We start from the raw sequence: 15,444 nt of genomic DNA on the forward strand, positions 1-15,444 counted from the left end.
GATATATGGTACATTTTATGTATTTTGTGTGGTATAACTATTTATTTTAATGGCATAAAAATTAAAAGTTTGACAATTGCAAAACTTTCAAAATGTACTCAAAAATGTTGATATTGTCACAAATAAAAGTAATAAAACATCTACCTAAATTTACTACTAACATAAAATACAGTGTGTCATGAAAAAAAACAGTCTTAGAATTACTGTGATATGCTGAAACAGTCAAAAGTTATCACATGAATTGACACTGGTCAGAATTGTAAAATTCCGAGATTGTTTTTTTTTCATTGTATTTTATGTTAGTAGTAAATTTAGGTACAGGAAGGTGAAAATAGACTAGGGATAAAGGGGTTAAATTAGATATATTGAGAAAGGAATGTAACCTGTAGGCAATACGGCATTCTGCATGTCTGTTGCTGGGGTCCTTATGACCATGGTTCCCCTGATGTATTTGAAGCTCTCAATGAATTATCATGGCAGATGAAGAAATGTGTCAACATTTAATTTAGGGTACTGAATGAAACTAGTTGCGAGGAAAAATTAAAAAATCATTGCAATAAAGCCCTCCTGATTATAAGCAATCCACAGCAGTTAGTCATTTAAGGAATGACATTATTTTGTTTGCAACGATTAGAGCTTGGAACAGAAGGTTATATTTCACATTGCAGTTTCTAAATAGACAAATCACACAATGCAATCTGTTAGTTTGGACTCCATTTGTTACATCTTTTTTATTTCTTTGGCAGATTAGAACAATGTCCTAATACAGCAATGAAGCCACAAGCATATGCCCAATTCATTCTCACTGTGCCACCATCCTTATCTTTATCCAAACACTGTTCCTTTCCCTGTTTGTGTGCTGAAAACGCCCAGCTCTGACTCTCCTGCATATGGAATGCAGAAACATTACTCCGTATTCCACTGGGAGAATGTACAAATTGCGCTACATCCTTATTCTCTGTAATAGTAAAGCACAGGCAAAATGTTAATTAATCAATTATGAGACAAATGAATTATAACATGCTCCATAAATAGTTCAGATTTTAACATATGCTAGTCATGTCTGTATTATGAATTATTTTCCCATAGCATCAGTAGAAAAAATTCTTAGACTCATTTTGGCACATGCTCTTATACACTTACAGTAGCTTAAATTATGTCATAGTAGGTTCAAGTAACTTGCTCTTCCACACATTCTTTTCAAAAAGTACAAGGTCTTTAATATGAGAGAATAAATACTAATCCAATTTTCTAATCTTTCCTCCTGTGAAATTCTTATGGCTACCTTCACAGCCCAGTAACAAATCACAAATATGTGTCAACACATACTTCATCAGTGAGTAAAAGAAAGAACATGTCAAAAATGTTCACCCCCGGAATTGCGAGAAAGTATCATCCTAACTAATCAAACTGTCATGCTCCAAAAATCAGGTCAATATAAGTCTGCCATACTCAAATTAAAGCCTAAAAAGTGACAACCAATTCTAAGGCTGGTTTCACACTTGCGTTTGGCTGGTCTGCGTATGGCTGCGTACATCCTCCGTTGAGCTCCGCCTACACTCCGTCTACTTCCGCATGGGTCCTGCATCATCCTGCGTACCTATCTTTAACATTGGATACTCAGGGACATGCATTGTATGCGGATGCATCCACATGCGGCGTTTTGACGTGCCTGCTGACCGCACGGGAATGTAACTTTTTGAATTAGGACATTTTGGGGCTCTATCAGAATCTATCTGGACTCTTTTTGGCATATTCCTCAAATATTAAGCTCTGTTTCAAACATTTGGTCTTTTATACTTATTATACAGTGAGGCCTGAGAAGTCTCCCACATGCATTTAGCATATGCTGCAAGAAAGGTCATACTTTCCTGGTTATGCAACACCCACTAGGGCCGTGGGGTACTTGGAACCAGGTTGCAAGGCTCTTAAAGGGGTGGTCACGGCAGCAGTGACCCAGTCCTTGGCCCTGGGTGTGCAATTAAAGGGATGGATAATAGAAAATGGATGATGGTGGAAATGGGAATAAAGTTTGTATAGGGAAAAGGGTATTATTCTTGAAGCCACCTGTGGTGTTCGGCTATAAATGGCCAATGCTGCTTAAGGAGACCGCTGGGGCTGATGGTTCTGCTCCCCACAGGTGGAGCGGGACCCCAGGGCTACCGGTGTAGTTCTGTAAGGGACTTGTGGACTCTGGGGTGCAGGACTGATGGTCCAGGACTGAGGGTGCGGGAATAACTAAAGTACACAAGGGTTGCAGTTTCTTTACCTTTAATCCCAGGTTGAAGTTGCAGTCCCGGGCACAAGTCACAGCTGGGGATGGAGATCCGGGCAGCCTGGAAGCAATTCAGAGTTCCCTTAGCCAAGTGGGGTTGGAGGCCTTCCTACTGCACTGTTCTCTGGGTGCTTAATGCTTTTAGTTCTCCTCAAGTCCCTCTCTCAGTCTGTCCACTAAGTGAAATACTACCCGCACGGCAGGTAGCTTGAGACTGTTCCAGGTGTCACTTCCTCGTGGTGACTCCGGGCTCTCATATACTGCTGTGCCTTTGGGTGTCAGCTGGGGCCAGGAGACCTACAACCTCCTCTGGATTTGATTGAGGGGCCTGAAGGTCCCACACAAACATGGACTCCGGTGTCCACTCTTCAGCGCTTAGTCCTGGGGTGAGCCCAGTCGCAGCTCCTCTCCCCCGATTCTCTTCACTTCTTGCCTCTTCCTAATTCACTGTCTGCTCTCTGACTGAAGCTAGAAAACTGACTAGCCCCTGCCTCCAGGCCAGAATTTATAGGGAAGTTCCCCTGAAAACTGGGTTAGAGCTCCCCTTCTGGTCTGGAGTCAGGAGAATTGTTGTATGCTGAAATTACCTGAAAAGGGGACCCCTCTGGCTTCCAGGCATGGTATCACCCCCCTCCCCGAGGAAGGTAATGCCACTGTGGCAAGCAGACTCCTGGGGTGCCACAGTTACATTGCTTCTATGGTCAATTACTGTTTGCCTCAGTTCAGGTTTGGTTTGCAAAGGACCTCTTGTGGAGAGGTCTGCTTTGTGACCTCTTTTACAGTACCCCTGAGTATGCGATCTTGGGATTTGTTGGTTACCCATACTCAGGCCGTAAGTAGTTTGATGGTAAGGTACCTTTAAAATTCTTGACAAATCAATAAGATAAGGGTCTTTTTTTCAAAAATTAAAACTTGTTTATTGAATATGCGAATTGCCTCTTCTGAGAAAAAGAGGACTTAACTCTATAGCGCCACCTGTTGGAAGTAGCGATCCTACAAGTCACAATCAACCCTCTAACGAGTCGTGCAATATGACTTAGGATAAAAGCCAAATCAGTATCTCAATTCGCAGACACGAGGCAATTTGCATATTTAATTTCCCAGAGGAGCATTGTACGGCAAATAAGCCTCCTTACCTTGACAAGCCAGAGATGGTATGTCACTCTCCATAAGGAGAAACGATACCCCTTAGAACTTGTTTATTGGAAATTTTCAAACAGAACTTGAATAATTAATAGCAGGCACAATACTTAACAGACATTTCTTCTGCATCAAGTGCAGGCTCCTCCTTTGAGAGAATTAAATATGGCATTTTGAAAGTATAGGTGCAATTCAAGAGTAACAGAGTATTTTACAAGCTTTCTAGCTCTGTCCCTACTTTATTTATCCTTTACTGCAATGAGTGCCTCATGTTTCTTCCTTGTCGGAATAGAACTTTTAAACCTCCAGAACTGGTTTATATGCTGCCTATCTATAGCCCATTCCTTCTAGTTTCCAAAGGCATTTCTGCCTTCTTTAGCTCTGTTTATTGCTATGGCAGGAGCTCCACTGATGGCAAAAGGAACGTTCCGGATACTCCTCCAATCTCTACATCGGCCATATAAGAAACCAGTTGTTGTTGAATACTTGGATCCGGAACTTGCTATCCTTTCAAAAACTTCTGTCATTTAACACTCTTTCTCCCTTGTGGTCTTCTTTTAAACAATAGCGCTTCCTATTTGTACAATAGCTATTCATCAACTCCCTAACAACCAAGAACTAGCTTCTTATGTGCCAAGGTAACTTCTCCCAACCAGGGACGGTATAACTGTTAACCCAGTCCTAGGCTAACTACTTCTGCAGGACATAATGTATATAAAATCTCATGAAGATACATAGAACAGTAGGTCAATACAATAATATAGAAGTATTCTTCGAGGGTGTTATACTACTTCTTACCCATTTTTGCTCTCTCAAATATTTTATCGTGCTTGATAAATAAGCAGGCTTTATTTTTTTGTCCTCGCTACACGTTCCCCTGAGGTGTGTGCATAGTCTGATAGGCAGTTAAAACAATCTACCATAGTCCAATAAGAAGACTGTAACTTGAAGTCTGTGCAGTTTATTGAACACTAGTAAATACATTCGGTGAAACTAGGAGCAATGAAATAACAAGGTATCACTACATGTATACAGGTAACACAGAAATACGAGGCAAATACTGAACAGTTTATACACAATGTGTTAAACCAGCCTCCTATCCCCCTTATAAATGCAACTGACTAATGCAGGAGTGGAGTCTTAGGTATCTGGTGGCTGCAAAGAAGTACTACATAATCCTTCTTACCAGATTCTATGCTATCATGAGGGGGGATAAAATGGTGGATATCCTCTGAACACCAGTTTGTGAGGTAATCAGCTTCTTCTTCCCAAAATGCACCACTACAGAGCAAGAGACAGGACGTGCAAAGGAGCTAAAGCCTAATACCAATAAGTAAATTCAGCCACTAGATGGAGCCAGTGTACTGGAAACAAACTCAACAATGAAACACCTAATGCTACACCTCACCTATAGCAGCCATGTTTCCTGTGCCCATCTCTGAAATTGTCTTCTATCCATGTCTTGCAATGTTTCTTCATTAACAAATGTCTCAAGGGATGTTGGGAGATAGTTTTTTTTACTCAACCTTATGAATTTGAGTTTTCATCATGCATCACTATATTTTTTGATATTGCACATATATATTTGCAGCACTGTAGCTTAGTGATTAGCATTGTGCCTTTGCAGAGCTAATCGTATCAAGTAGTTGGTAATAGAGCAAATCCCACCAAGAAGAACATATACAAGGAGTTTGTATGTTCTCCCTGTGTTTGCGTGGGTTTCCTCCGGGTAAAATAAATATGGACTATGATTTTAATGTATTTATGTATGTACTTGTAAGTTCTACATTTTAATTTTTTATGATGTATATCACCATTTCAGGAGCATAGTAAACAGATTATTTTTACTTTACACTGCACTATTAATAAGGGGTCATCCACCAGTGGTAAACTCCTTTAACTATTATGCATAATGCTGGTAACTTGCAGATATGAGGATAATACCATTCTGAACCTGCCAGGTGCCTGCACGTTGAGCCCCGCTGCCAGTGCCAGCCCTAGGTTTCAATCATGAAGATGGTGCTGGCGCAGGATAAGTCACCGCTCTGGCTGACTGACAGCATTAGGACCAGCTGTCAGTCAGAGCCAGCAGCGCAGTTACCACCGCCGCCCACTATACAAAGAGCGTTGACTGAACCAATGGCGTCAGTGTACCTGAAGCCTGAACTTTGCCAGAAGGAAACTTTATTCCTTCCAGCAGCATGGCTCTGTGCTTAGCAGGTTCAGAGTCTATTAACAAGAGTCATTGGAGTCAATGGGACTAGAGTTGAGCGAATATGTTCAGAACCGATCTGTAAACATAAATTCGGCACGAATAGGGTACATAAATGGCACAAATATGGCAAATTCGGATTTGGCAATCGTTTCCAAACATGTTCGCTCAACTCTACTATTAACCTGCAGATTAACCCCATATCTGCAGGTTAACAGCATTTTTCGCATGACAGGTTCCCTTTAATGACTTACTGATGAAAAAGGACTTTTAAATGACATTTTGGGAATAATGACTAAGATAACATTCAACATAGAATACGCACACAGAGAATAGTAATGATGTGAGCTACTTTAACGATTGTCAGGAGTAAGAAACATTCTCTGGATACATTTTTTTTACTTAGTAGTGCAAGACTTATAATCATGCAATCAAGTGGCCTCAAGCTGGCTCTTTAAACCCTCTTAAGGATCTCATGCCCCAAATGACTAGTCTAGTATAGAAAAAACAAGACACTCTTCGAATTATGCACAACACCCTTCATTTTAACTACCGTCCTCTGATATCAATTTTACCACTTTTTTTAAGCTATTACTTTCAGGATAATAATGGCTATTACGTGTGGGGTTGTTAACTATGTATTCTTTATACATGTCTGCATTTTTATATTCCCTGAAAGGAGAGACTATCAATGATTTCCTATTGTCATTCAATACATATGCAAATTAACCATGCCATTTTCATATTTCATACAGGATGCTTATAACTCTATCATATACATAAGTACAAAGCGACAAAAATACAATATAAAGTTATATTACTGTTCTTCTCAATTGTATTTGATAGCATGGTTTAGTGGTGCTTTCTCTATAAATATGTATGTGCTGATGTAAGAAATTTCCTTAGAGCTGTAAGTCAGCCCATTTATTACTCAGCTTGAACCATACATATAATGATATGTGATTTTCCTGTAATTCTAACTCCCTGAATGCCTCATAAAAGTTCTCAATAAAAGCTTCCTGTTGCGGAGCTATGGAGGAAGGAGAAGGTAGGGCTTTGTCTTGCACTGTCTGTATTTTAAATAACAGGCAAGGAGTCAACGTATAGGTCACCTGTGAGATCTGGAAATACTGTATATCTTATGGATATGATAACTACTGAATCTATACTGTCTTCAAGCATATTCTTAAAGATGTATTAGGGTTATCTAACGTTAACTTAAAGTCATATTATAAACATCAGGATGTAAAGGAAGAAAGAAAGAAAGAAAGAATGAAAGATAGATAGATAGATAGATAGATAGATAGATAGATAGATAGATATGGGAGATAGATAAATAGATAAGGGATTGATGGATAGAGATAGATAGATAGATAGATAGATAGATAGATAGATAGATAGGGGATAGATAGATAGATAGATAGATCGATAGATAGATAGAGGAAAACCTGACAAGCATCTCCTAAGTGTGAACAGGTGCAGGCTGCGATGGCTGCATTATATAGTGTAGCATAGCGACTGGTCATGTGAATAATGGATGGTATGTATCGCAGAGGTGGGTGGCCCTGTGATGGAAGCCTGGCTATGTTTTGCTCAAGCAGATCTACTGCTGAGGAGTTTGTTTACATTGGGAAGGCTTCCAGGTGATTGGAGAGATGGGTGGGTTCAGTCACCTACAAACCCAGCCAAAGAGGCATGTCTGAACACGTAAGATGGTTTTGTGTGTAAGGACCTGTGGTGATGTCACGCTCACTTGACTAGCCATGTGACAGGTACCTGGGTGTGGTTACACCTATGTAAAGGAGGTGTGTGTAGCACATGGTAAGAGAGATTGAGTGAGTGTGTGTCTATCAGGGTGGACACACTTCCGTGTGTCCTGGCAGGACACTGCAGAATGGCCTGTGTGTTGGATGGTCCACCCAGGGATGTCCTGGAAGCACACAGAGACCATTCCAGGCTGGAGAGCCTGCGTGCTGGACATAGCATGGACGGTTGGTGTTGGAGACTCCTGGGAGTGCAGTCGTCCTGGAAGCACCTGGAGACCGCAGACCTGGACGGTCTGTGTTGAGGACCTGGGACTGACCCGAAGTCAGTGTAGGTAACCCCGGACAACGGGATTATAATATACAGCAGTGAAGCCTAACTGCTACGTGAACCGTCTAATGTTTCATGGCTGTAATGAAATGGACTGTACCCTGTCTGGTTTATGCGGAGTTTGAATAAACCATATGGCCAAGCGAGTATCCCCAAGACCCGTAGCGGGTGAAACGCTACAAAAGAAAAAAGAAAACATAGCACTCTGCATAAGTCAGGCCATGTGAAAACATTAAAAACATTGAATCTAGACTGTTACTACTTAAAAAGATGTACTTACAAAAATGAAGGTTCTTAGCACATAATTGGCCAATTCATGTATGCCCAGCCACGGCAAGATGACCTACCTCTGATGGGTCCTATGTCTACTGTACATGACACGCTCAGGCTATCAACCTACAGTTAAATGGACAAACTTGTCTTCCAGGTCATGAGCCCACAATTTATGGGCAAGTCGAACTGATTATCTATCTGAACTGTTTTTAATGTTTTCTGTGTTTTCACATGGCCTAAATTATGTAGAGTTCTGCTGTGTTTTCTTTTTCTAGATAGATAGATAGATAGATAGATAGATAGATAGATAGATAGATAGATAGATAGAGAATTATTTCACCTGAACAATAACAGGATACTGAGATTGCAAAGCAAAATGCTTAACGTTTACATAATTGTTACATGTAATTTGAGAAAAAACACTCACATGAGATATTTATATCTAGAAAATCTAATTTTGCTGCTTAGCATTAATGCACACTTTATGGTCACAAGGGGAACAATCACAGTTTCTCACATCACTTGAAAAAATAAAATACAGAAATTAAATGAGAATACATGTAAAAGTCACAAACAGACCTGTCACCAAGTAGGAAGCCCACATCATTGTAGTTTCCAAGCATTCAGACATGGGCTTCACTTGAAGCTTCTATGCCACCAATGCATAATTTACTAGAACATACATACCCAAACTGTGCCACTTGTAATATTCTCTTTTTTGTGGCAGTGTTCTTTGGTCCAGGATCCAGGTGCAGCTGCTTCCTCTACACTCGGCTAAAGCTACACCTTTGCATTTAGCTATAGCCATAGTAATAAGAAAAGCGCAGAATGATCTGCAGGGACTCATTTTCAGGTTGACTTTCCTGAAATTCATGGCTTTATGCAAGTTTGAATGCTTTGAGATTCAATTTGCGGTTCATAAGAAGAAAACTAGCCTGGCTCCACTTGAAACACTGCTGAATCATGAGAGAGCAGACTAATGTCTTCTAGCATAGCCGTACATGCCTGCTAATAATAGCCTGCAGCTATAAAATCTAGAGGAGCACACCTTGTGCAATGGTGGTCAGTACCTGGGCCATCACAGACCAGTGGTTCCCAGTGGAGCACAGTTTGCACGGAAGAGTTGTCTTCCATCTCCAGAGTCGCTGGGTTGGTCTCTCCCTCATTAGTGGGGTCCTTTCTCCTCTGTGGACTGTAAGCTCTTATTGTTGCTGTGTCCTCGCTTTTTCTTCCCTGTAGTGTGTAAGCTCTCATAGTAAGCAGGGTTCTCGCTCTTTATCAACTGTAGAGAGTAAGCTTTCATGGCCAGCAGGATTCTCGCTTTCTTTTTGTTTCTCTTTCTCTCTATCCAGCAGAGTGTAACCTTTTATGATCGGCAGGGTCCTCTTTTTTCTCTCTCTTTCCTGTAGAGTGTAACTCTTATGGTTAGTTATGTCCTCTCTCTCCTGTAAAGTGTAAGCTCTTATGGCCAGTAAAGTTCTCTCTTTCTCCTCTAGCCCTTGTGCATTTTCCACACAATTACAAGCTTTATAGAAGTGAGATTTGGGCAACTTTATTTAGAGAGAACAAAATTGGTTTGGTAAAATTTGGAGAAGCTGATGGATTTGAATCTACAAAGTTCTGCTAGTAGCAAGAATTATATTGTCATAAAAGAAGTGAAAATTAGAAAAAATATTGCAACAATTGAACCAGGAATATTTTTCTAGCACAATTATTACTTAAGGGCATGCATACTACAGAAATCTACCATGGTCCCATCTGCATTATTACTTTAGGCTAAGAAATTGTGCTCTCTATATATTTTATATTGTTAAAAATATAACAGAAATGTCTTAGAAAGATTCAGGGGATTAAAAAACATGCACACCTTTGTTTTGGGTGACATAGCTTTGCAGTAATACAGAAGGGCACAGATTTGTGTTTTGTCACGTCACTCTATTTTGTATGTATTCCACTGACTTTACTATTTTTTAAGGAGAATAATTTTATAAAGGGCATAAACCGTGGTGAATTCTGTGCATTAGTTAACTTTTAAAGTTACAGTATATTGATGGGTGACGTAATTTGGATTTGGCAATACAGACCTGAAGAATTAACTTCATCTCTTATTAATTTGAACTCACAAAAGATTTAGGTGAAAACATTCTTACATAGAAGTGGTAATGGAGAGAAGAATGTTCTCAGGAGAAAGTATCCACAAAGTCATCTTGAGGTTACTGTATTTTCTTAGATAGAACCCTGCAGGTGATAAAAACTCAATATTCTTATAAAAACACCTGTTGGTTCTCCTTACATGTCTGTTTCATTAAATACCTTATATTCTTTGTGAATTAATAGTTTTGGGGCATATTTTCATGTGCTGTTCCTTTGCTATTCCTACTTGAAATTTATGAATAAATTGACAACAGGGTATTACTATTAGGGGCTTTGTCCCTACGCAGTCTGATATCAGCCTATATAGATGCACAACCCTTTGAAAAGAATAATAGTAAAGCCCCAGTTGTCAATAGCAATAAAAAATCAAAAGGAATGACAGAACAATAGATAAATGACTAAAGTCCAATGATGGATATATCCGACATTAGAAGCCTCCCCTCCGGGCTCCGGTGTTGAGCCTGCACCTTTTCTGGCACACATGACAGCTGATCTGATCAGCTGTCATGTACCCCTAACAGCTGTGGGTGGAATTGTGATCCACCTGCGGCTGTTAACATGTTAAATGCTGCTGTCAAAATCTTTCATATGACCGTGGGTCACCGATGGGTTGGCATGACAACCCGGGGTTTGCAGGAGACCACTGGGATTGTCATAGCTAGATAGCTGTGAGCGCCGCCCAGCGGTCGGAACTCATAGCAAGTGATCATTTCTGCTACATATAGCAGGGCTGCAGCCCTGTTCTATGCAGCACAAACGATTGGATGATCACAGCTTCTAGTCTCCCATGGAGACTATTGAAGCAAGAAAAAAGTAAAAATAGAATGTTTTTCAAAATATTAAAAAATGAAAAAAAAAATATAAAAGTTCAAATCACCCCCCTTTCGCCCCATTCAAAATAAAGAATAAAAAAAATCAAATGTGACAGAACAAATTTTCCAAAGCTTCACAGAAGATCAAATCCTTTATTGAATTGTCACTAGTCAAAAAATTGTAATTAGTTCCTTTTTTGAAAGTTTAAGGCACCAGAAGATTGTTTTAACAAAGGTAAAAATCTGTGTATAAATTAAAACCCTATTAACACGGCTCATAATTTTGCATCAATAATCTGTAAAGTGCGTGATTTTGTGAATGTGAAAACAATATTTATGAGTCCACTTATATCTCATCAATTAATACGAAAAGTGGAATAACAATAAAGGGCAAATAATGTTTTATCTGAGCAGCAAAGGGGAGACCAAAGGCAATGGCACTCACCTGGTGTGGTTTTGTATCCACAACCACTAAAAAGCTCAAGGCTGCTGCAGACCCACGGCTTGGAAAACAAGTAATTTGAATGAAAGGGTTAATTCTGTGCTGCAGGTAATAAAGAACAAAATAGAACGATATCCAGGAATGCGGTTTATTAGTCAACGCATTTCAAACTTCCAAACTTCTTCAGTAGGACAAACCACAGTGTATAATACAATAACAATAAATTTTTCAATGTATTAAATTACAATTATCTTTTTTTTACTCCAAGTCAAGACTAGGCAAAGAAATATCTGAAGACAGATTTATCAAAGGCTTTATGGACTCATCATATGAGAGTTACTCTTTAAGGGTCAGATAGAGGGCCGTGGCTGGATCAGTAATGGGCACAGACATCCACCCTGACTATGGGCTGGTATTTTTTAAAACAAACTAATTGGACTTTTGAGTTGTTTGGTTATTTTTCTCACTTTAACAGATGAAAATAAACAATTGAGATGGGAAAATTACATTTTATTTAGCTACCCATTAACTGCACACATAGACATTCCACTAAGAAAGACGATACCTTTTACTCTCTTAAATATTCAGTTTTCTCTTTTTTTGACTGACAGCACCGTAGTTATTCAATAATAAAATGAAAAATCAAAAATACAAATGCCCTAGTAATTGTGCACACAGTGTACTTATCAACAAACTTACTTAATTGCATCTTTTTGTCTTACAATTACATGTTTGGATTTTATTTTTTGCCCAATGGTTACTTCTCTTTCTACTGTAATTATATGTTCCTCACACTTTTGTGTCAGTCATTGCTTGTTGTTATGGGTTAGCAATGAAATTTTTAGTGCTCAGTCCTAGTCCAGTGGTGTCTCGGCTGCTCATATACTCATCCTGTGCCCAAGAATGCAGTCTATAGCAGATGGTATTTGATGGCGCACACATCTTATTAACAAGGTGTACTATACAGTAGCACTAGTTCTATATTTGCCTATATTTTGAAAAACTCGAAAAAGTGAGTTTTTTTAAAACCTTTCCTGACACTGATTTCTATACACACCACCCTGATGAACCCCATTTTTCTTCTACTTTGTGGTCATACAGACTTATTTCTGGATGGTATTCTGTGTCACAGCAGTAAATTGCATGCTTGCTCAGCACCAACTTACTCATCATGGTCACCGCATTGTTTCACTTTTTGTCGGGCCAATTTACTGAGTTTGTCTCCTGCAGCACTCCCCAGCACTGCTGCATCTCTATGCTGTTTCAACATGGCTATAGGAGGGCATGAAGAGATCCTGCAAGAATTTAACCCAGCTGTGTCCTGCAGAGTTTGAATTTCTCAGCCAATCACCAACCAACCTGTCCTATATCCGGTATTGTCACCCTCCACAAGTTTGCCTGAGCTTAGGTTCCAGTTTGCTGTTAGCATCTAGTTCCCAGTCAAAGTGTTTTGTTGTTTATTCCTCCCATTACTGACCGGCTTGTCTTCTCATCCTGTCTGATCTCTCTCGGCTGCATATGCAGAAACTGTTTATACAAAGAGGAATGAGAGTCTATGCTATTCGATGAAACTACAAATTTATTGGAAAAATTCATAAAATAAATTTAGACATACAAACATATAGAGAAAAATTTGCAGAGTTAGAGGTGAGACAGTGACAGTAGAACCAGAGTAAATGGAGCGAGGGGTCCTGTATATATAAAATAAACCTAGGGTAGATGCCAGCAAAGTGAACAATAGAAAGTACATATAATAACCATCCTATTGAACATCCAGGTGCCAATGCATATAGTAGTTATATTACACACATATCATTGAGTATTCAGTGCAGCATTATATGGATTGAAGATATGTATTGGTATAAACATTAATGCTGAATTAGCTATAATTGCACATTCATCTTAACCCCCACACTAGAAGTAAAAAGTAATAATATGCATAATAGTACCCATGACATGTAGTTATGTAGATCAAAAGTTTACATAAAGTATGGCAATATCAAAAAGTAAATTAGAATAATTAGCAAAAAACACCTGCACAGGCTTCCTAAGCATTTAAAAGGTCCCTTAGTCTGTTTCAGTAGGCTCCACAATCATGGGGAAGACTGCTGACTTGACAGATGTCCAGAAGGCAGTCATTGACGCACTCCACAAGGAAGGTAAGCCACAAAAGGTCATTGCTAAAGAAGATGGCTGTTCACAGAGTGCTGTATCCAAGCATATTAATGGAAAGTTGAGTGGAAGGAAATAGTGTGGTGGAAAAAGGTGCACAAGCAACCGGGATAACCGCAGCCTTGGAAGGATTGTTAAGAAAAGGCCATTCAAAAATGTGTGGGAGATTCACAAGGAGTGGACTGCTGCTGGAGTCATTGCTACAAGAGCAACAACACACAGACGTATCCAGGACATGGGCTACAAATGTCACATTCCTTGTGTCAAGCCACTCATGACCAATACACCAGAAATGTAGGCAGCTTAGGCAGCCTTTGCAGGTGTTTTTTGTTAATTATTCTAATTTCCTGAGGTAATGACTTTTGGGTTTCCATTGGCTGTAAGCAATAATCATTAACAGAAATAAACACTTGAAATAGATCAGTCTGAATGACTCTATATAATATATGAGTTTCACTTTTTGTGTTGAAGAACTGAAATAAATTAACTTTTTCATGATATTCTAATTTTGTAAGAAGCACCTGTATTTCCATTGTATTTTAAGCAAAAACAAATATTTTCATCTTTTACATTGTAAAAATTGCAAAAATGAAAATGGGCTGATACAAAAGTTTGGGCACCCTGCATAGTTGATATCTAGTAGCACCCCCTTTTGAAGGTATCATAGCTTGTAAATGCTTTTTGTAGCTAGACAAAAGGGCTTCAATGGAATGAGCGTAAGGTGAGTATAACTGTTTTTTAATGATATTTCAAAGTAAGCAGTCAGTATTATTCTTTCAAATTAAGGATATTATTCTGGCTGTTTCTTTTTTTTACAATTAAACTATGGATTTAGTAATGCATAGGCATCTTTTAGACTCTTCTCCATTACCAACCTGTGAGCTTGATGTCAGTAGCCATAAAACAGCTGATATCAACCTTACAACCATTATCTCACTTGCCAGCGCTAGAGGGCAAGTGGGATGAGTGGAGCAAAGAGCCAGAATTGGTGTATCTAATAGATGCACCTTATCTGGGGTGGCTGCGCAGTACTATTTTTAGGCTGGGGGGGCCAATATCAATGGTTCCTTATCTGCCTGGGAATACCAGCTCCCAGCTGTCTGCTTTAGCTTGGCTGTTTGTAAAAAATGGGTGGGACCCCACACCGCTCTTTTAATTATTTACTTAAATAATTTTAAAAAAATGCCATGGGGACCTCTCTATTCTTGATAATCAGCTATAATAAAGCTGACAGCTGAGGTTTGCAGCCCGCAGCTGTCAGTTTTGCCAGAGCTGGATATGAAAAAGATAACAGCCCCCACGTAATTTATTTATAGCGTAGACACTGGCTGATTAATACTCCCATCAGCGGTGCCAGCTCTCGCTGATATCAGTGACAACAGGTGTAAGCTGATGCTAGTAGTACTCTCTCATCAACCGACGCCTGTGACCAGAGGTACATTTTTTACAGTCTCTGCTGCTGGCTCACGCTGTCAACAGCATGGGAACCATAGCTCTCTGACCAGCGATAATAATCCTACCGCCGATCAGAACCTATGTTTGCAATACTGTCAAACAGATGACATATAGATGACAGCATGGCAAACAGACTGAATGAGTCCAGGTTCAGGGACCGTTCACCACCAGACTCGAACATACAGGGGTTTGCTTATCCTTATTAATAATTCTAGATTTGTAATTATAACAATACTAAACATTAGCAATAAAAAAGCAAACTACTTTTAGTACCTCAAGATCTCACAGTTTCTACATTTCTAAAATAGATTTCTAAAGACATATTTTATGCCACCACCTGAGCAGTTAAATAAAGAAACATTATTTTGTTTTTTAAACAACTCTTTGTGATTTATTACTGTCGTGCAGTATAGAC

The sequence above is a fragment of the Ranitomeya variabilis genome, chromosome 1, assembly GCF_051348905.1.
Source record: "Ranitomeya variabilis isolate aRanVar5 chromosome 1, aRanVar5.hap1, whole genome shotgun sequence".
In the NCBI taxonomy this organism is placed as follows: Eukaryota; Metazoa; Chordata; class Amphibia; order Anura; family Dendrobatidae; genus Ranitomeya; species Ranitomeya variabilis.